We start from the raw sequence: 22,585 nt of genomic DNA on the forward strand, positions 1-22,585 counted from the left end.
AAATGTGCACATTGTAATATTCAACAGCAATTTCACTGTGTACACCACCCACAGGCATCTGGGATGGTGAAAAGAGTCAATGGGGATTGCAAAACAAAATTACCCCGGAGGTAAATCCTTTTTCTGACAGGCAACTATGTTATAAAAAAAATTGGGGATGAAGGGAAATTTGATGGAGAAACGAGGAAAGAGCTAGGGAGACTGAAAAGTCAAGGGGAGTCTGACTAATCATGATCTGGATCAATGTCCAATTAGGGTAAGGTAACCAGGATTTTGGTAAACAGAAATCTTGTCAGAAAAAGGGAAAGTAAATTACAAAGAGACGTCTTTGAAGATGAAATATTATATACTGCTGGTAAAACAATGTTTTTGTATATATACTGCTTGTAAAACAATGTTTTTTTATGTGGAATGTGTGAAATTCGAAGCAATGAGCAAAGTTGTGTGTCGCTTTAAGAAGTTTGTCTTTTAAAATGCAAATGGGACAGACAGGTTATGGTGTGCTCCGTTAAGAAACAGGCATGAATGGGGGGCGGAGCTATACTCGAATGATAAAATGTGTTGGTTGATTATAAGTCTTTTGAACCAAGTTTTTAAAAAAAAGACTCTTCCCGATTAAAGTGTTAAATGAGATTGGAAATGTCAAAATTACAGAGAAAAAGAAAATGTATTATTGATTACTGATTCTGAGTGGGAAAGATTGTTTTGATATGATAACAGAGGTTGTCTTTTAAAATGCAAATGAAGCAAGATTACTGTTTTCAAGCAAACAAAAAGATGTTGAAGCATGTGCTGTGTGAGGGAAATTAGGTAGATGAAAAATTGTCTTATGACTTACAAAAGGGGGTTTGAGGGAAGTAGATTGGGGAAGAGAACATATTTGGAGAATTGAATATTTAGGTGGGGAGAGCCTCTTCGGATATTATCGAATTAAAGAATAAGTTCACAGGGAAGTGTTAAGAAGGAACTGAGATACGAGGATCAAAGGAAGACAAAAGTGCTGGAGAAACTCAGCTGGGAACAAGATTCACAACTTTTTATTGATACAGGAAAAGCTGCTGTCCACCCCCTGGAGAGTGGGGGGAAGCCACCTACAGGCCCTGGGCAATTAACTAATTATGTATGGTCGGCTATTAACCCATGTCTTGCCAGATCTACATTCCCAGGTTGGAGGAATTTTTGCTGGAAACCAGTGACCAAGGCCATAAAAGCTATACGATGATGGTGCTGGGACAAGAAGAAATTGAGACTGTGTTAAAAGAACAACCAAGTGTTGCTAACAACATGAACTGCTGTAAAGATTGAAGATCATCGTCGCTGGATACATTTGATTGACTGTGAACAGTTTGTGGAAACAAGGACGATGGGCTATGGATGCTCCCTTTATTCTGGGGTGGCCCAGCCCACATGGACTGAACTTTCTTCAGAATGGCAAGCTTGCAGACTAACCCACATTTAAAGGATGGTACACACCTTTTAAACAAGATTGAAGTCAAACATGTCAAGCGCAGCAAAGATATCCTGACTACAGACAGTAAGAGGTCTGCAAAGGCCAGTTAAATCTATCTGTTTTTGTCACAACCAAGGCACTGGTGTATTTTTAGGAAACAGTATATTTGTGACAGGCATTGTTATGTTGCAAATGCAGTGCCACACAAGAGAAGCATGAACCAGTTACACCAGCACACGGGGAGTTCCAAGCGAAGCCGAATAAAGGCTGAGCAATTTTAATGATCCTTTTCCTGTCCTATGGTAGTATCTTAGTGTCACGTTCGGGGGAGGTTGGTGGCCATTTAAAATGTTTGGAGGGACTTGTGGAACGATTGTCCACTATGAAATGATTGTGTTACTAGTGTACTATTAATTTGTCTGATGAGATGTTATGGTTTTCGTATGTATTCAGCAAGGACTGTAGTTGTTATCAAAAATTTGATAAAAGGATGGAATGATGAAGCTGAGTTTTAGTTAAAATATAAAAAGATATTAAATAGGTTTCTGGGCTAGCTTATAGCTTATATTTAGTGTCAAATTAGGCTTGCCTCAGGTTGCAGTGTGTGGGATAATAAACACCATAACATTGTCTCCCAAGTGACAAGCAGAGAGGAGAAGCTAGAGAGATCTCTTTGAAGTAAGATGCCATAAACCAAATGGCCAATGTTATGGGGGAGGAGGCGAGAAAGGAAGAGAGAAACAGCTAGTCACATCTTTGAAGTAAGATGCCATAAACCAAATGGCCTATGTTTATGAGGGACCAAATGACAGCGAGGAAGCAGCGAAACAGCTAGGGTGATCTCTGTGAAGATAAAATGGCATTATCCAAATAGCCAATGTTTATGAAGGACGAGAGAGGAACAGGGAAGTGGAAAGATAAAATGTCGTAAACCAAATGGCCAATGTTATCTTGTACTATGTAAACAAAGGCCTTTGATGTGATGCATTCTGTGGAAACCTTTTCCTGTACCTCTGACCATGACTAATGTCTGTGAAATGTGCTAAGGGGACAAAAAAACCCTATTTAAGGCAATGTAATTCTGTTGTTCAGAGAAGGTGAACGGAGGACGGTCAAGTGTCTGTAATGGTCACTTGACTGGAGTCCTCCCTCCTTCCATCGGCCGATGTTAAGTAAAGTTTTGATCTGGTCTACCAAACAGTTTGTGTGGTGTCTGTTTATTAAGAAGCGAACCTGGTTTAGTAGTTATAAAAGTAGCTTTTTCAACCCCGCCAGCACGCGTGCGCGACATTGCGTCTCACGCAGTGCAACAGCGAAGGGCGGGGGTGGAGCACTCCCGCGGGAAAAATTCAATCGATCCTACACAGGTAAGGAAAAATTGAAGTTGTATTCTTCCCCTTGCTGTGCTTTATGTTACAGCACGTTGGACAAGGGGAAGAAAAAACGGACCTGGACCGCAGGCTGCCGCGGGGAACCAGGCAGTTCCCGGCAGCCGACAGCCACCAGCCACGAGCTACCAGCGGCTCCAGGACCGCAGGCTGCGGGGAACCAGGTAGGTCCCGGCAGCAGACACAGAGACGTCCAGCGGCTCCAGGAACGCAGGCTGCCGCGGAGAACAAGGCAGTTCCCGGCAGCCGACACCAGAGACGTCCAGCGGCTCCAGGAACGCAGGCTGCCGCGGGGAACAAGGCAGTTCCCGGCAGTCGACAACCAGAGACGTCCAGCGGCTCCAGGACCGCAGGCTGCCGCGGGGAGCCAGGTAGGTCCCGGCAGCCAACACCACTAATGTCCAGCGGCTCCAGGACCGCAGGCTACGGGGAACCAGGTAGGTCCCGGCAGCCGACACCACGGACGCCCAGCGGTTCCAGGACCGCAGGCTGCGGGGAACCAGGTAGGTTCCAGCAGCCGACACCACTAACGTCCAGCGGTTCCAGGATCGCAGGCTGCGGGGAACTAGGGAAAGTTCCGGCAGCCCACAGCCATGGGCAAACAGCGGTTCCAGGACCGCAGGCTGCGGGGAACTGGGGAAAGTTCCGGCAGCCCACAGCCATGGGCAAACAGCGGTTCCAGGACCGCAGGCTGTGAGGAACTAGGAAGGTTCCGGCAGCCGACAGCCATGGGCAAACAGCGGCTCCAGGACCGCAGGCTGCGGGGAACTAGGGAAAGTTCCGGCAGCCGACAGCCATGGGCAAACAGCGGTTCCAGGACCGCAGGCTGTGAGGAACTAGGAAGGTTCCGGCAGCCGACAGCGGGGTACGACCGGCGCAGGCTGAGCCCAGCACCGCGAGCTGTATACCTGGAAACAACACAGCGGGCTGCAGGTAGGCAGGAGTCGGTACGGCCGATAGACTCGGGGAGTCCAGCCAGAAGGACGCACTGCCCAAGGGCAGTGAAAGTGACCGTTGGCGTGGTTACTAAGGTCCACTTACCGACTCCAAGCTGAATCCAGCGCCATGAGTCGTACAGCTCAAAGCAGCGCAGCAGGCTGGAGGCAAAGCCAAGCAGGATTCAGCCCGGCCGATCATACTCATCTGAGTCCGGCCGAAGGGGCGCGCTGCCCGAGTGCAGCAGAGGTCCGCCTGTGACTTGCGGAGATGGAGCAAGCTCACTATGGGAGTCTTCGCACTCCCACAACAGCACCTTATCGAGGGCTGTAAAACAATGCATCTCCCTCGATAGAGGAATGCGTTGTGGACCAGGGCTGGGCTGGTCCAGAAGAAGGGGACGTGGCTGAATACTAAGGAGCTACTGGGAGGTATCACCAAAATTACGGATCAACGAAAAGTACCATTACAGACCAGGCTGGCGGCCAGCATCAACTACCTGTACTTCCATCTTCTGCAGGAACAGGCAACACAATTACGCAGAAGTATAGGCCTCCTGTGAACTTTACTCCGTTTTAAAAATGCCTGCAGCAAACAATGCGATCTGGGGGTACAGTGGGACTGGCACAAAAACCCAGGAGGTCAAACTACAGAAGATTTCAAAACTTCTGACAGCGGGCATATCATTGGTTGCTCGCCCAGACGATGGTACAGAGAAAAGGTGTCCTTGAGACTCTTGAAAGGCGCCCATAAATAAAATGTATTATTATTATTATTAAAAACTCGACAAAGAGATTAAAGCCGTCGCTCATAACAGCATCATCAGCAACGACAGCACCCCTATGCAACCACCAGCAGGTATCAACACCAGGACGCGGGTGAAAGCATGAGGGCCGCGCAGCACCACGAAGGTCCTTTCAGGCCAAGGCCAGAGCGACCCTCATGGAAAACGTGCCAACCCCGCACTCCGGCGCCTCTTCCGCAGAAGAGGCAGAAATTGAAGAAAGGGACGTACCACCGGCAACCAGGTAAGTAGGTGGATCTGGTTCCTTCCAGAACATAAAGGTGTATGACCTGTACTAACAGGGGGAATATTACACTTGTTTTGGGAGACATGGAGGGATCATTGTCGATACCTAAAATTTAACTGGATGGGCAACTATGGCAGGGCATAGCGTTGCCTAATGGTCTAACTTCAGCCCCAAGACTTTTCACCAAGATATTAAAACGGGCCTTGGCAATATTAGAAACAAAAACATATTGTCATGGCATATCTTGATGATATATCAATTGTGGGGGAAAAACCCATATCTAGCTAAATCAGCAGTTTTAGCTACCAAACATAGGGTGAAACTCTGGGGTCATCTCCATCCAGATAAATCTAAGTCGACGGCATCCACAACTGGACTTTCTGGGATTTACAATTAACGTTATCCATATGTCTGTAACATTGCCAAAGAGTAAAGCAGACTTGGATAAACCTACAAAATAATTAATTGCTAAAAACACTGGTGTTGGGTGCGTTTCATGGTCTAAAAGCCTACTGCTAACAATGCACCATCTGCATGTCCGCCTACGAATTGATAATATCACAGTGGTGGCATATATTAATCATAAGGGAGAAAAGATCTATACCATGTGTCAATCTGGCCAATATATTTGGCTATGGTGTGTTAACATACATATTTGACTATCAGCAAACTTACCTACCAGGTAAGCTCAATACTGAGCCACATACCAGGTCATGAAAATTCAATGACAGCATCGAATAGCTGTTGGACCACAAAAAAGTTGCTGATATTACCAAAAGAGGGACACCAGATATCGATCCATTTGCATCTAGACCCAATCACCAGTTACCAACATATGCCGCTTGTGAACCACACTTGGGGCAGCAGCAATGGATGTTACTCACTTAATGCGGAATAATTGTTTACAATGTTTTTCCCTCCTGCCTCATCAGTCGGATCCTAAGCAAAAACACATATGGACTCAACATCAAGTGTCTTGAAAGTACCTGATTGGCCTACACAGCCTGGATCCCTGTGGTCTCGGACATAGTCTCTGAACCATCGTCCACCATGCTAGATCCGGGCTGGCGGACAGGACCATGAGCTTGATCACGGCAGCCTATCAAGAATCAACAAGGGCTGGTGTAGCGTGTAATACAGCGACAACCACCAATGTCCTGGGAATTCCTATCCAGCCTTCATGTAGATGAAGGACTGAGCTGCAGTACTATAATTATGCAGGAGTGCCCTGTCAGCTTGCTGGTGGCAGGCGCCACGACAACTCTCCATGGGATCTCACCCTCTAGTTGTCAAACTCATGAGGATTATTTCAACACCAACCCTCCTAGAGGGAAGTACTCCCAGATATGGGACGTCAGTGTTGTACTAAAATTGCTAGGGGCACCAGCAATGTCCCTGTCCCTGGGGGGGGAACTTACATTTAAAAACAGTATGCTGATAGTACTGGTCTCAGCTCTAGGGGTCCAATTTCTACAAAAACTGAGACTGGGATAAATGATGGCATCTCCAGAAAAGATAACTTCGCATATTAGAGCTTGTTAAACAAGATAGACAAAATTTGGAATTCCAGATATACCCAACTGACACCCGACTATGTGTAATGACACACCTTCTATTATACCTTAAAACTACTAAAACTTAAGAGGAAGTAAATTAGCACTATGGGCAGCCATAAACAGCCTAATGGCCGGGTATCAGCACTAACCATCGCTAGATGGCTCAGACAGGCTTGGGAGCTGCTGGGGTGGATACTGACATCTTAAGTTTCTATCCACATGGGCAACAGCAACACCGGCAGCTAGAGACAAGGAAGTGCCTATGGACCATATCCTGGCTACAGCAGGATGGTCAAGAGAAAGACCTTCCAATTCTTTATAATAAGCCAATAACCAAACCTGCGGTATTGCAGAATCAAGTTTGAATTCTGCAATATATTTAGCCCTAGGGAGGATTATTTTGTTAAAATAAATTGTTATTGCCTGAATTGGATGCATGTCTGAATACAATAACATACGTCCTCCCTTGAATGACTTCGGCAATGAGTGAAGCATGGACTGTTCCACGGCTTGAAATCACAGAGCTTTAAAATCTTCACGTAGTCACTCGCGTGACTCCGAAGTAAAATAGTAAGATTAAACGAGAACTTACCAGTTTGAAGTTTGATCTTTATTTTATGAGGAGTTACGATGAGGGATTACGTGCCCACCGCTCCCGCCTTCAATTATAAAGGTCAACTGGTATCTTAGTTCTCCTTGTCTTTACTATGTTTACTTCAATTACTATTTTCTGTGATTCCACACCGCTGCTTTGAAGAATGACACGCATGCGTGCTGGCGGGGTCTTCACGTAATCCCTCATCGTAACTCCTCATAAAATAAAGATCAAACTTCAAACTGGAAAGTTCTCGTTTAATCTTACTATTATAATAATAATAATAAACTTTATTATGGACTCAAGGGGCAACATTACATTAAAAAAGCATTGCATATCAAATATCATAAATACATATAAAATCTTGGTATATCATAAAAACATCATAATTTATATTAAAATAAAACACAATACTTAAGTTAAAAATCCAGATTAAAAGATGATCAATGTCCTACAACGAGACAACGATACCAGTGTCTCCACAGCTGGGATTCGTAACATGTTGTGCTAACCCTTATGTTTGTCAAGGCCACAATAAGCAAATTTTTAGAGTCATTTATCCTGCAAATGAATTTATACATGTGGTGTCTTAGGATAGCTTCTAAAGTACTGACTCCTGCAGCCACAAACATATTACTGGCACTACATCATCTAGATTGCCTCAATACTAAATACTGAATAAATTCATCCCTAAATATCTGGAACTTGAACTTGGTGCTCCAACTGCAACTGGATGGATTCTTAGAGCAGCTTGTACTAGAGCCTACCAGGGAGAAGGCAATTCTGGATTTAGTGTTGTGTAATGAACCTGATTTGATAAGTGAAATCGAAGTAAAGGAGCCATTAGGAGGTAATGACCATAATATGATAAGTTTTAATCTACAATTTGGGAGGGAGAAGGGAAAATCAGAAGTGTCAGTATTATAATTGAACAAAGGGGACTATGGAGCCATGAGAGAGGAGCTGGCCAAAGTTGACTGGAAAGACACCCCAGCAGGGGACAGTGGAACAACAATGGCAGGAATTTCTGGGAATAATTCAGAAGGTGCAGGATCAGTTCATACCAAAGAGGAAGAAAGTTTCCAAGGGGAGTAAGGGGCGACCGTGGCTGACAAGGGAAGTCAGGGACAGTATAAAAATAAAAGAGAAGAAGTGTAACATAGCAAAGATGATCGTGAAGCCGGTGGATTGGGAAACTTTTAAAGAGCAACAGAAGATAACTAAAAAGGCAATACAGGGAGAAAAGATGAGGTACGAAGGTAAGCTAGCCAAGAATATAAAGGAGGATAGTATAAGCTTCTTTAGGTATGTGAAGAGGAAGAAACTCCAGTATCCTAAAGTAAACAGTCCAAGTTTGTCCGACCTCTCCTTGTAATTAATACCCCCTAATCTAGGCAGCATTCTTGCAAACCTCTACTCAACACTCTCCAAAGCCTCCACATCTTCCTGTAATGTGGTGGCCATAACTATATGCAATACTCCAAATGCAGCCTAACCAAAGTCTTATTGAGCTGCATCATGACATCCTGACACTCCATACTCAATGCCCTTACCAATGAAGGCAGGCATACCATATGCCTTTTTTACCACTCTATCTACTTGTGTTGCCACCTTCAGGGAGCTATGGACCTGGACCCCAAGATCCCTCTGTATATCAATGCTGTTGAGGGTCTTGAAGTCAACCGTCAAAGGACAAAGAAACTAACACGTTAATACACTTCAAGGGCTGCAACATAATTTATTTTTGAATGTAATCGTTTCTTACCAGTTGTTCAAAGTGTAAGAAAAAGATTTGGTAAACCTAGACAGAAAGTGGTCTGTCTAGTCTTAAACATTGAAATTCTGAACAATAATGCATGAACAACAGAAACTTATAAGAATTCACAGAATAAAATCTCCTTTCTTTAAAATAACTCTACAGTGTTTTAACTCCTGTGTTTTTAGAAGGTATGGGCTTGAATTCTTGTGAAATTTGAGGCTTACAAAAAGCTAAAAAGATTCAACAGAGTAACTGATTTAATTATTTCACACAATAATTTATGATAAAGACTGCACCTTTGTGGAATATCATGATGCTCTTTGTATTGTGTACACTTCCGCATTGCTATGTACCAATACAAAATGAATGATGAAAAAACAAGTTGGAAAAAAATCTGTAATCACTAGAGCCAGGATGTTCAGGCGCTAAAAATCTCTGAAATAGGCAGGCAAAAAGGCACAATAAAATTACAAAAAAGGCGCGAAAAAGGCATTTATTGACAAAAAGGGCATAAAAAGGCATTTATTTCCACCACCAAAATATGGTTAAAAATGATAATTATAAAGGTGTACTACATTAAATGACCAAAGTTGCCTGGTTGCACATAATTACTAGCATTTCTTTCAAATAATCTGGTGTTAAAATATGCCGTCTATCAGACAGAATATGCTTCAGATGTGAAAAACTTATTTCTACCCCAGCTAAGGTCACTGGTGCATACCCGAAACAAGCTACAAACTCTATATTCATGTTGATATATTGTGCATAACAACAACCTTTGAGAACTTTAGCTATGTTTTGTATTTCTTCAAGATCTTTGTTAGCGAAAATCACTCTCACATTTTCCTTGTATGTCTTTACCTACATCGCCAAGAACTTTACGAATATCGTCAGTTACTTTGTTGGAAACCTGCAAGCTATTCACTAATGTTTCGCCGCATTTCTCAAGGGAAGTAATAGCTTGTTTGAAATTTGCAAAATTGGAAGCAATAAACACAAGATCGCATTGGAGGGACTTTTTCTACATGATTTCACTGACTTCAGCAGATTCTTCTTCTTCTTCAAAACAGTTGACGATTTATTTTATCTTTTCAAAATTTGCAGCATAGTACAGTACAGCAGAGAGCCATGTACCCCACATAGTCAAAACAGGCTGAGGAGGTAACGGAATCTCAGATCCAATTTCCTTAAACAATTGCACACGTGACAGTGCTTTGAGGAAGATTTTCTTGACATTGGAAACTAGGCGATCGACATTTGGAAACAAGCTACGTATGTGCTCGGCAATTCTATGGAGTCCGTGAGCTAAGCATGTCAAATGCAACATTTTGGGGAATAAAACTTTAAGAGCACAAGCAGCTTTTTTCATGTGCGGAGCTGCATCAGTCACAAACAGAAGAACATTCTTGTGTTTTATACCTTCTGGACAAAGTACAGCAAGTGAAGATGTAAACAACTGAGCAATGGTTGAGCTGTTTGACTTCTCCAATACTTCCGATGTCAACAAATAGTTCTTTGATGGTTGACCTGCCTCCAGTGTACCGATGACCACATTGGCAACATATCTCCCCACAGCATCGGTTGTCTCGTCTATTGAGATCCATATTTTGTAGCATGCAACTTCATCTCCAATTCTCTGCACAACAATGTTGAAGTTGCTGTCAACATAATTTTTCCGTAATGATGACTCGCTCGGTATATGTTCCTCTGTGTATTTCTCTAAAAAACCTCTGAGATTTGTTTTCCAATTTCCACAGTAGAATTCCAGCATCAATGAATGCTTTGTACAGATCACTCGAAAACTCAAATTTGTGACTGGAGCCAGCAGTAAATGTTGTGAGGAGACAAGCTTGCGTATTTCCTTCCTTCAGTTTCTCTGCCGCCGACTTATGTTTAGCTGTCTGTACATGCTGGGAGACGAAATATTTCTTCTCATGATACACTGCTTTCTCACATGCTTTGCAAATCAGCACACAGTTGTCTGTAGAGAATATATCACTCCCTTACACTCTGACCAAATCATTCAGTTTTTTACAAGGCGTTGACTTGACTTTAGGCATTTTGACGTTTGCAGAGGTAGATCCCACAGGAGTGGGGATGCAGATCTCTACAGGCAGGCCAAGAACAAGCTGAGAAAAGGAATCAGAGCTGCCAAGGAAAGGTACTCTGAGAAGTTGAGGAGCAAGTTCTCAGCAAATGACACTTCTTCAGTGCAGAAGGGCTTGCAAGTAATCACAAGCTACAAGAGGAAACCCCCCACTCCTTGGACAATCATCAGCTGACCAACGACCTGAACAAGTTCTACTGCAGTTTCGATAAACAGAAACTTAACCCTGGTATCCCCACACCCCATCCCCAACCAACACTTCACACCTACTCACAGCCTGACTTCAGTTAGAAAAGACTAGATCATTCCCCACCTACACTTCCCCAATCACCACTTCACACCTACATAAAGCATGACTCTAGTCCGCAAAGACTGGACCCTTTCCCACGCACCCCTTTCCAATCGCCACTTAACACCCACTTACAGCCGGGTTTCGCCCCGATAGTGTAAATTTTCTTGTAAGTTACGTTAAAATGGCAAAAAAAAGGCTGATTTAGGCACTCAATCGTGAAAAAGGCATTATCTTTCTGAAATCATCAAAAAAGGCATGAAAAGGCACTTATGGCATTCATGGCAAAATCCTGGCTCTAGTAATCACCAATTCACTGTCCTCCATCTCTGCTCAACCAACAACTTGAGTTTTTAATGATTCAAAGAAAATATATTGTCTTACACTAGAGGTCAGCATTGTCCAAAAGTTAAAATTGTGATTCCTTTTAAAATCAGTCTGTCTCCTCTTCGGATCGTTTACCTTGCCTTGGTGAAGAGGCTTGCGTGCTCCCTTGATTCCAAAAGCGATGCTGTCGGAAGCACCTAGCTTCTGGTAGGGTCACCCATAGCGGAAAAATCGAGGATGACGGTCCAGACTAAGAACGATCCAACCTACAAGACCTCAAAGGCAGACCAGGCAAACATCTTGAACTCAACGACTATGAAGGCGGATGAAGGCTGCAACAGACCTATCAGCTCCAATCGTCTTGGTTCCCTTGCCATTGGAATTAGTTGATTGATTTGTGAAAGACCGTCTGCTTCGACTCGTCCTGTCTGGAAAGCTGCGTCCAGAGGGATCACCATCAGGCGGTCGAAAGCCATCAAGAAGCGAAACTATGAAACTTGGAACTTGGAATATACGAACTCTGATGGACAACCAAACTCAGACGACCAGAGAAAATAACCGCCTTTGTTGCTCGGGAACTCCAAAAATTCAGCTTTGACATCGTTGCTCTGAGTGAGACCAGGGCAACTAAAGGAAGAACAAGGTCAATACACCTTTTTCTGGAAAGGTCTTGATCCTGAACAACCGAGGATCCACGGAGTGGGTTTTGCCATCCGAAACAGCCTACTTCAGAAGCTGACAGAGCAACCAGTGGGAATCAATGAACATCTTATGACTCTACGAATCCAGCTTGTCAAGAACCAATACACCGCCATCATCAGCACCTCTGCTCCAACTCTGGACACTGAAGATGAAGTAAAGGAGAACTTCTACGCCGAACTTGACGATGTCCATTGCATCGTTGGAACTTTTCAAGTGTTTTCAGATGGCGTTGTTCAGGTTTCTGATGCATACAGGAGCGTTGGAATCACCACTGCTTTGTACACTACCATTTTGGTGTCTGTTCGGATGTCACAGTTTTGAAAGACTCGTTCGAAGACGTCCAAAAGCTGTTCCAGCACACTTAAGACGATGTTGGTTCTCGTCATCAAGATCGACACTGCCACAACTATGAAACTATAATACCCCTCTTTCCGAAGTTAGGGTTTCTAATTTGTTTCCAGTCTCATCAATGCCTCCTTTATTTGTTACATTATGAACCAGTTTTTCACCTTGAGTCCTTAGCGATGCATTTCATCATTTCTATTGTATAAGAAAATCAAGGTGCCTGCTCATGTACAGTAATTGTTCAATAAAAGAGTGAAGAAAGGTCCTGACCTGAAACGTCACTTAAACATTCTCCAGCGATGTTGCTTGACCTGCTGAGTTACTTTCTGTCTTTTTTCATAAACCAACAATTGCAGTTCCTTGCATCGCTTATTTATTTATCATTTTTAAAATAAAATTTTCAATAAGCACCCCAGTTAACACTGCCCAGATGCTTCAAACATTTATTTTTTATTTTCCTTTTTGCAGTGTGCTGTTAAGAAAAATTACAAAGCAAAAATGACTGGAAGTACTCAACAGTTCAGTAATTACCTGCAAAGAGAGAAACAGAAATTATATCTAAGGTCAATAACTTTTCCGAAAGGTTGGTTGAGTGGTGATAGGATTGATTAGGGAAGAAAAGAAACTGGATCATCTGTTGAAGATGAAACAAAAAAAGACGATGATGGCATAAAGGAAAAAGAACTGGTGAAATAAAAATTCAAGTTGTCTCCAGAATAAATATAAATGAGAATAATAATATTGTTAACTTTCTTTTGTAATCTCACACTGACTCCAGAAGGCTGCAATATACCAAAATGAAAATTTGTTCTTCAGGTTTAATTTGAGAAGCAAAATAACTGAGCAAGAGCAGAATATGAGTGGGATGAACAATTAATATAGACTGGAAATTTTAGCAGCATATCAATAGGTAAACCTGAGGACCTCAAGCCTAAAGCCGACTAGCTTAACTTGGGATAAACATCTTTCGAAATAGTTCCAAATATAGATCCATATTAGCTTGTCCAAGATGCTTGGCTCCAGGCTGACAGTAGGAATGCCATTTCTTATATTTTTGCTTGTTGTCATTGCATGGTGGATCCATTTGAACTGTGAGGTCTGGTTTGAATAAATCGATTCAAGTAATGATACCTCAAAGTCAAATAGTAGTCCATGTTTTGAAGAAAGTAAGTTCTGTCAGAATATTACATCACATCTTTAATATGCCCTTGGAATTTAAATAACAATATCACTTTAACATTATTGACAGTTTTTGACTCTCTAAAGACCACAAGAATCCCAAGTTGTTACTATTCCTCTGCATGGCTGTGTTCTTGTTTATGTTCATTTGAAGCAATTGTGAGTCATTGTTGTGATTGCCATGTATAAAAATCAGCCATTCTCCATACCCTGAAGAGTTATGCCCCTGTCCCACTTAGGAAACCTGAACGGAAACCTCTGGAGACTTTGCGCCCCACCCAAGGTTTCTGTGCGGTTCCCGGAGGTTTTTGTCAGTCTCCCTACCTGCTTCCACTACCTGCAACCTCCGGGAACTGCACGGAAACCTTGGGTAGGGCGCAAGGTCTCCAGAGGTTTCCGTTCAGGTTTCCTAAGTGGGACGGGCATTACTGAGCATAGAAGGTGTTAATGTAAAATACTAGGTATAACACTCCTGAGTGTCAGGCAAAGACTGAGTATCTTTGGTATTTTCTAGTATCTTTTGTGTCAGGTACAGCAACATGATGCAAAAAAACTATGTTACTCTGTTACGGCAGAACATTTCTAAGATCAAGTTCAAAGCATGAGCTGAAATTTGATTTTAAGCTGTAATGTGATCCTTATAAGAATCATCAGCCAACAGATTATTCTACTAGATGCATCAGAGGTCACTTGCAGTTGTAATTATGTTTGTAACGTAAACCATAGTCCATAAACCAAAACCTTATTTCAGGCACTAATCAATGTAATACTTGAGTATTTATTACAGTTGACAACGGGTGAAAGTGATTCACTATTAAAGTTAAAGTAAAAGGCTTCAGGTATTCCTTAGATAAAAAAACAATTAAAAAAATTGCTGAGATATTTAATTGCAGGACAATTTAGAGTAATTATGGTACAGAATGAATATTATTCTGCCTTTTGAGTCCATTTCACAGTGTTGAGAAGTTCAGCGCCATTCCCTTGGTCTACCTGTCTACCTGTAAGTTTATATCTCCAATTTCCTTTAACATTCATTGATCACACCTTTTCTGCTTGTATGCAGCAAGGTACAAGTGTACAAATCCATTTTTCTGCACATGTTGGTGTATCTTTTGTTTTCTTCTGCCATAGGATAATCGGAAGGGTTTTTCTTTTCCAATCTTGAACGCATTTATTAAGTTAAAATTGTGTATTTTCTTTTTAAATAGTATGTTTATTTTGTTCTTCTAGCTGCCCCAATTGATTGGGTGTAGTTATTTACTGGGTTAAGAAATAAACGGCACATGAACAGGATAATGCCATGCCACACATGGACCAAAACATAAAGTGATTTAAGAGGAGAGAAGGAGAAAAAGAGATAATTAAAGTTGTACCTGAGGAACACAGGCAGGCATTGCATATGTTGAAGATTGAATCCTTGTTGCCTGTTTCCGGTACTGAAGCAGGTATCAGGATGGATGATAGCCACAAACATTATTGGGCCTACTGTGTCAGCGGGATGATGGGGTGAGGATTGAAGCCCGGCACTTAGGTCATGATTGGGGTTAAGGCATGGAATCAAGGAAAATAGAGAGTGAAGTTGATGGGGATTTGCGAGATAATTGTGTTGAGTGGTCAGGGTCGGGGATAGTGATGGTCAAGGGTGGAGTGATCTCTGATATTAATGGTTGGTTGGGATTCAGGATTTAAATTCGGTTTTGCTTAATATAGTGAAAGTACTGTGAGATCGATGAATGGTGAGATCATGATAGGCACTGACAAATGATGGAGGAAGATTGGGGCCTTGAAAGATTATGGTGCTGGAGGTCAGCGCATGAATTCAGGGAACCACAGATGCCACAGATGGGAAATCATGGCGGATTATGGCAGTGACATGGGCAGGGGGGGCGGGGGAGGGGGGGAGGAGGATCCTGGTTTGAGGGAATTAGGTTTCATTTCATAAGTTTGCAGAATTTGGAATTGAATTTATACCAAATTGATCAAATAAATTATTAGAAATGTTGGAATTGCTAGCAAGACCAATTTCTGTCCCAAATTACCTTTCGAAAGGTGATGGTGAATCACCCTTTAAAACCTCGACTCTCCCATTGGTGCAAATTGAGTATCCAGCACAAATTAAAAATCATTGCACTGCACGCTTTCTCCTATTTGAAAGGAAGCCTCTCTTGTGCCACAATCTGGAAGTTTTAGGCATTACAGTTCAAACATAGCATTAGTATAAAGAGCTAGACAATATTATTGGAAGGTGCATTAGGACTCAGAAGGATAGTGCTTTTCTTTTTGATGATAACATGAATTTTCCAGTATTTTGTTGCTCTCAATGTCCTCATTAAATGTTAGCACGTAACTAAAGCTTTTCACTGTACCTCGGTACACGTGACAATAGACTGAACTCAATTAAAAAAAAACACTTTCTGCTTGCCCTGTTATGCTGGTTTATTTTAAAAGTTCCAAGGGAGAACAAGCTCATGCATCTTTCTCCACCAATGTGATTTCCGTTGACCTATTATGGTTATGTTCTGAGCTCTGCAAATACTTTTATATTTTTATCAGAAGCCACATTAATGCTTCATATTGCCAACTTCAGGAAATTATGTCATGTCTAGATTGATTGTATTCTCCTGATCTAAAGACCATAAATATCTGGTTCACAACATCAAAGAGTATTACAGCTGTGTAAAGTCCAATGATATTGAGTATCTTGTGATGATCATCAACTCTTATTATGACTTGGCAGAATATTGAAAGTACTTCATTGAATGGTTTCTCATTTTCATTGTTTCATGGCATCCTAATAATGTAAGCGACAGATGACTTGACTTTGAGATTGGGTATGGCACATTTGAAGCACCAACATTTCATTTAGAGGAAAAAAGGCGTTATTGGCGTCCTCATGATTTTGAATGTAAATTACCTAGCAAAGTTCAATGTGTAATGTTGAAAGAAACCACATCATGTACCTGATTTCCTGGATAGGTCTTTCGAGTTTTAGTTTAGTTTAGTTTATTGTCACTTGTACTTTGCAAAAAGCTTTTTGTTAATTGCAGGCTGAGGGCACAACAAAACCTGTCAACTATTGGGTAACATCTGGGGCCCAAATTTCCTCTTTTGCAACTTTGGTGTAAAATATAATTGCAGAAAACAACCAGCAGAGGGAGAGCACAGAATTCTCCTACGTTAATTCAGTTATTGAGTTCAGTCAATACCTCCAACGTGACCCCACCACTCGCCACATCTTCCCATCTCCCCCCATGTCTGCCTTCCGCAAAGACCGCTCCCTCCGCAACTCCCTCGTCAATTCTTCCCTTCCCCCCCGCACCACCCCCTCCCCGGGCACTTTCCGTTGCAACCGCAAGAAATGCAACACCTGTCCCTTCACCTCCCCCCTCGACTCCATTCAAGGTCCCAAGCAGTCGTTCCAGGTGCGACAAAGGTTCACCTGTATCTCCTCCAACCTCATCTACTGCATCCGCTGCTCTAGATGTCAGCTGATTTACATCGGTGAGACCAAGCGTAGGTTGGGCGACCGTTTCGCCGAACACCTCCGCTCAGTCCGCAATAACCTACCTGACCTCCCGGTGGCTCAGCACTTCAACTCCCCCTCCCATTCCCAATCCGACCTCTCTGTCCTGGGTCTCCTCCATTGCCAGAGTGAGCAACAGCGGAAATTGGAGGAACAGCACCTCATATTCCGTCTGGGGTCCTTGCGTCCTTATGGCATCAACATTGAATTCTCCCAATTTGGCTAGCCTGTGCTGTCTCCTCCCCTTCCTTCACCCTCTAGCTGTCTCCTCCCACCCTCCCATCCGCCCGCCCTCGGGCTCCTCCTCCTCCTCCCTTTTTCCTTCTTTCTTTCCCCACCCCCCATCAGTCTGAAGAAGGGTTTCGGCCCGAAACGTCGCCTATTTCCTTCGCTCCATAGATGCTGCTGCACCCGCTGAGTTTCCCCAGCAATTTTGTGTACCATTGAGTTCAGTCAGATGGGGCACCAAGAGGTTAAACAGGTCATAAGCATCAAAGGTTTCAGGACCATTTAGTACAGAAGCAATACAGAATACTTGGGAACAGCAATGGGAAGATAAAGAAATTATTATTATTTACCTATTCCCTTTGTCTTTGATTCACTTTGGCAACTCCCGTCTTCATCTGCAGTGCCTATTACTGGAATAATGATTAGTGATGCTCCATTTATACCCAAGCAGTAGTAATAATGCAACAAATTAATCTTCAGTTTTTCACATAAAATACATGGACGAATTGGATGATCATAGGCTTGGGGATCTCATGCAGAAACATCCTCAACATATGAGCCAAATTGGGCCTGCCACCCAATACTACCTCCCTCATATTAAAGACATTGCACCAACAGCAGAAAGAATCTTGACGTGAAGCTGAGGCTAGGCATTTGCTGGTTTCAGTTCAGCACGTCTGTACACACGGTCTTGGCCTACCTGCTGTCAACTTGCCCATCCTTTTGCATCTGTTGCTTGTCTCAGGAAATTGTTTCTTTCCAGACTTTCAAGGCCAACAATTGTAAACCATTTGATCCTCTTTAATTATTACGTGCTATAAAGTGATTAGAAGCTGTAGAACCAGAGCTAGTTTGGAAAATCAAATAACATTGACTTTTTCCATGGAAATGTCATAATACCTGTGACATCGGAGCTACTCGGGCAAGCAGCATTGGTGGATGAACAGCACTCTTGCAGTCTGTTATTTACAAGAAGGTTTACAGCTGATTGGTGGCTTGTCATTCAAAATCAAAATACTCCATTGGTAGAACATTGGATGGCACTATGGCGCGGCAGTGGAGTTGCTGCCTTACAGCATCAGAGACCCGGGCTCGATCCTGACTACAAGTGCTGTCTGTACGGAATTTCTACATTCTCCCTGTCACTTGCATGGATTTTCTCTGAGAACTCCGGTTGCCTCTAACTCTCCAAGGGGATTGCTATTCAATGTGGACTCAGTGGGCCGAAGGGCCTGTCTCCATGCTGTATCACTAAACAAAACTAAAGTAAACTAAAAACATTGCTTATTTCTATGAAATTCACACATCCTAACTCTGGTGGTTATTCAAAGATTCACTGATGAAACCACTCATTAGTAATATAGCATTTTACTGTAAACTAGATGTAATACAATAAAATTTTCTCTCCCACTGACCTCTAGTTGTGGAATAACATAGCTGTGCATCTTAACTGAATGACTGAATTCCAAAAGAGATGGTCGGGGTTGTAATGAATGGAGCAGCAAGATCAGAAAAGGAAACCTATACAGAGGAATAACAGATTGTCTGAAGAAGTGTTTCAACCAGAAATGTCACCTATTAGTTTTCTCCAGAGATGCTGCCTGACGCACTGAGTTGCTCCAGCATTCTGTGTCTATCTTCAGTGTACACCAGCATCTGCAGTTCCTTCCTATACAATAACAGATATCGTGATATTGTGATATTGACTTTAAGAGCTATTTAGTAAGTTGAGAAAAGTGAATGTTGCTTGGGAAATAACATTGACAGGTTTGGCATCACAATCTTGATTTTTTTTTCTGTCACAATTAGAGAAAAAAAGAGGAGATAGATTTTTAAATGATTTTATTATACATCTTAACATGTAACTACAAATGAGAAGAGTGACATACTAAAGTCTACTGTTTGCTCCAAGTGAGTAAATAAGAAAGAAATAGCAGGGAAACAATTTGCACAAAGTTTGAGCAGTCAAAACCTCAATTTTATTTCCTGCAATAGAAGTTGCAAGATTTTACCCTCACTCAGTGTTAGTATGTGAACACCCAAGAAACTTTTCCTGCGTAGGTTATTTTTTTCATTCGTTATGGTATGTTGCTAATGCTGTTAATGTTTGGCACATCATGGTATTCTTGTTGGGCAGATTGCCTGAGATGCCCAATGTGCTCCATTACCAAGAAAGCCGCCATGCAATATTTCACTTCCTCTTTCAGAATCACAAGTGGATTATGGAGCAGCTTACTGACATATTTCAAAATAATGATACAGCTTTATAGACAATAGTACTTGTCTCCTTTAGGATACAGCTATTTTATGATCTCCATACAACAAAAAATAAGGAATACTTGTTGCTTCTGATGCCTGAACTCATAAGAATTATAATAACTGCTACTGCTGTCAGTAAGACACAAGGAGTTACTGTAATATAGGTTACGTAGATCCTCCCTGTGCATCATTCCATTTCTGATAAGACATACTTATTTGGAGAATGTAGATTTATCATCTCTTGCGTTATGAACCTAATTTTTACATTTCCTCATATCTTTTAAAATATCTGATCCAGTATCACCTCACATATCTAGTATTCCATGCCCACATATGTCAATATCTGAACAACATCAAAGAACAAGTATAAAATAATGAGCATTTGCAACCGCTGCCATTCTCTACCTCATGTGGTCTTGAGAATAGGCAAGTAACTCACTTCTTGACTGTCACTGACCACCACTATTGGCAAAGATCAAGTTAAGAATGCAATGACGTACTCTAACCGGCCTCGTTAGGTGTAGATATGATAATATACAAGAAACTTGGTGTTATTCAGGACAAAGCAGTCTGCTAGGTCAGAACTTCATCCCCCATTTTTCATGTCCATTTCCTAAATTACTATTATCTGCAGTAGGATCATCAAAAAGAACATGTTTGAACAGCATAGGAGCATCACTACATCTACATTCTTCTCCCAGTTCATGACCATTTCAACTTGAACAGGTAAAATTGTCTCTATATCATCAGTTAATCATGTTATTCCCCATCTAACAGAATTGTGAGAGAACCTTCATCAGGTGGACTGCAGGGATCAAAATAAAGGATTGTTAATATCTTCTCATGTTAATGCTAGCTTTGCCACCCACAGACCAATCACGAGGATGAATTAAAATACATTTTCAAAGACCTAATACTGGTTGGCAATACTCAACAGCAACGTTGTTATGAAATGGACTAAATAGGATTATCAACAGGAGTCTCAATATTTTGGCATTACTGCTGAGCTAAAATAGATGTGACAGTGAATCAATACTTCCATGTGGTGCATATGATAATCCAACTAAATTTATGCGATCCTGAACAAAATAAGGCATTAAAGAGAAGCGAAGTTTCCTGAAGCCTATCAGGTTTCATTCACGCAGTTTCCACGGTAAAAATAAACTGGAGCCGCTATCACATTAATTCTAGTTGTTATTTTTAGCGTTGGCATTTAAACTTGGCTCAGATACTAGCCCCAGGAAATTTGTAGCATTTCCTCTTCCTATCAAATGATACGGCATCAGTATTTTGCTCTGGTTTGACTAACTATTAAAAATATATCATTAACTCTTTATAGATCAGGTTATTCCTGAAGTTAACGCAGAAGGAATCTATTATATTTTCAATATGTATTGGTATGAAAAACTACTTACAATATATTAGCGATAGTTACCGTAAGCTTAGCTAGCAGTGTCCTGTGTCCAGTACAAAGTTATTACATTATTTTAACAATCTAGCTTAATCTCAATCAGAGCATCAGTGAAATCTCAGGTATTTACAAAAAGGTAACATTAATGAATCATAAATTATTCAACAATACAATATTTGTTAAAAGGATTTCCAACATACACGCGCGTTGGATTGTTAGATGTATAGGATTACGAAGCAAAATTATCTTTAAACTGCATCTTGTTCTAAATCATAACAGATACAGTATTGTATTTACAAAAGTGTATGTTGATAATTTTGAAGCATTGTTTAATGTATATTAAAACCAATACCTTCTAGCATTTATTTTCAGTATGTGTGTTTTCTATCAGTGCGATATATTTAAGATGTTCATCAGTAATCCCGTGTTTCATTGTACTAAATTCCAAATAAGCAGTTCACAGAATGTACTTCAGTAATCTCACACTGTCCGCTGATAAACGATGTAGGTTTTCTTGAAGTGAATAAATAAAATCTAAAGAAAAATATGACCAATAGTGGATTGTTGAATTGGTTAATTAATATTGAAGACTAATCTCTACAGTATGTTTGTATGATACAGGTATCTCCATTTTAGTTGACCAAATTCAAGGCAATTGATGCTAAATTTTATTTTAAGTATTAATGTGCATAGTTTACATCTGAAAGTAAAATTCCATGCTTATAAAAAATATATTTGTGTTAAGTTTCAAAATCTTGATCAATTTTAGGCATATCATCAGTTGGTTTGCAATTTGGTTCGATAATCTTAGCCATGGATGTATTTTTGATTAAAGATTTGTATGAATGGTTAGGTTTCAGGAGCACTTAAAGTAGATAAAGGTAAGCTATCCAAGAATATAAATGAGAATAGTAAAAGCTTCTTTAGGTATGTGAAGAGGAAAAAAATTAGTTCAGACCAAAGTTGGACCATAGAAGATTGAAAAAGGTGAATTTATTATGGGGAACAAGGAAATGGCAGACGAGTTGAACGGGTACACAAAAATGCTGGAGAAACTCAGCGGGTGCAGCAGCATCTATGGAGCGAAGGAAATAGGCAACGTTTTGGGCCGAAACCCTTCAGTTGAACGGGTACTATGGATCCGTCTTCACTAAGGAGGACACAAACAATCTCCCTGATGTACTAGTGGCCAGAGGATCTAGGGTGACGGAGGAACTGAAGGAAATGCACATTAGCTAGGAAATGGTGTTGGGTGGACTGATGGGACTGAAAACTGATTAATCCCCAGGGCCTGATGGTCTGCATCCCAGGGTACTTAAGGAGGTAGCTCTGGAAATCGTGGATGCATTGGTGATCATTTTCCAATGTTCTATAGATTCAGGATCAGTTCCTGTGGCTAATGTTATTCCACTTTTTAAGAAAGGCGGGAGAGAGAAAACTGAATTATAGACCAGTTAGCCTGACATCGGTGGTGAGGAAGATGCTAGAGTCAATTATAAA

The 22,585-nt window shown here is 41.5% G+C and overlaps 1 long non-coding RNA gene across 1 annotated transcript; it reads left to right on the forward strand.

Annotated features, from left to right (window-relative positions):
• Nucleotides 1–8,168: 8,168 nt before the first annotated feature.
• Nucleotides 8,169–22,021, forward strand: LOC116966463. The gene is made up of 2 exons (XR_004410030.1): nucleotides 8,169–8,215; nucleotides 21,967–22,021. It is a non-coding gene; the product is annotated as an uncharacterized LOC116966463 (long non-coding RNA).
• Nucleotides 22,022–22,585: the final 564 nt, after the last annotated feature.

Source organism: Amblyraja radiata, chromosome 37, assembly GCF_010909765.2.
Source record: "Amblyraja radiata isolate CabotCenter1 chromosome 37, sAmbRad1.1.pri, whole genome shotgun sequence".
NCBI classification, from domain to species: Eukaryota; Metazoa; Chordata; class Chondrichthyes; order Rajiformes; family Rajidae; genus Amblyraja; species Amblyraja radiata.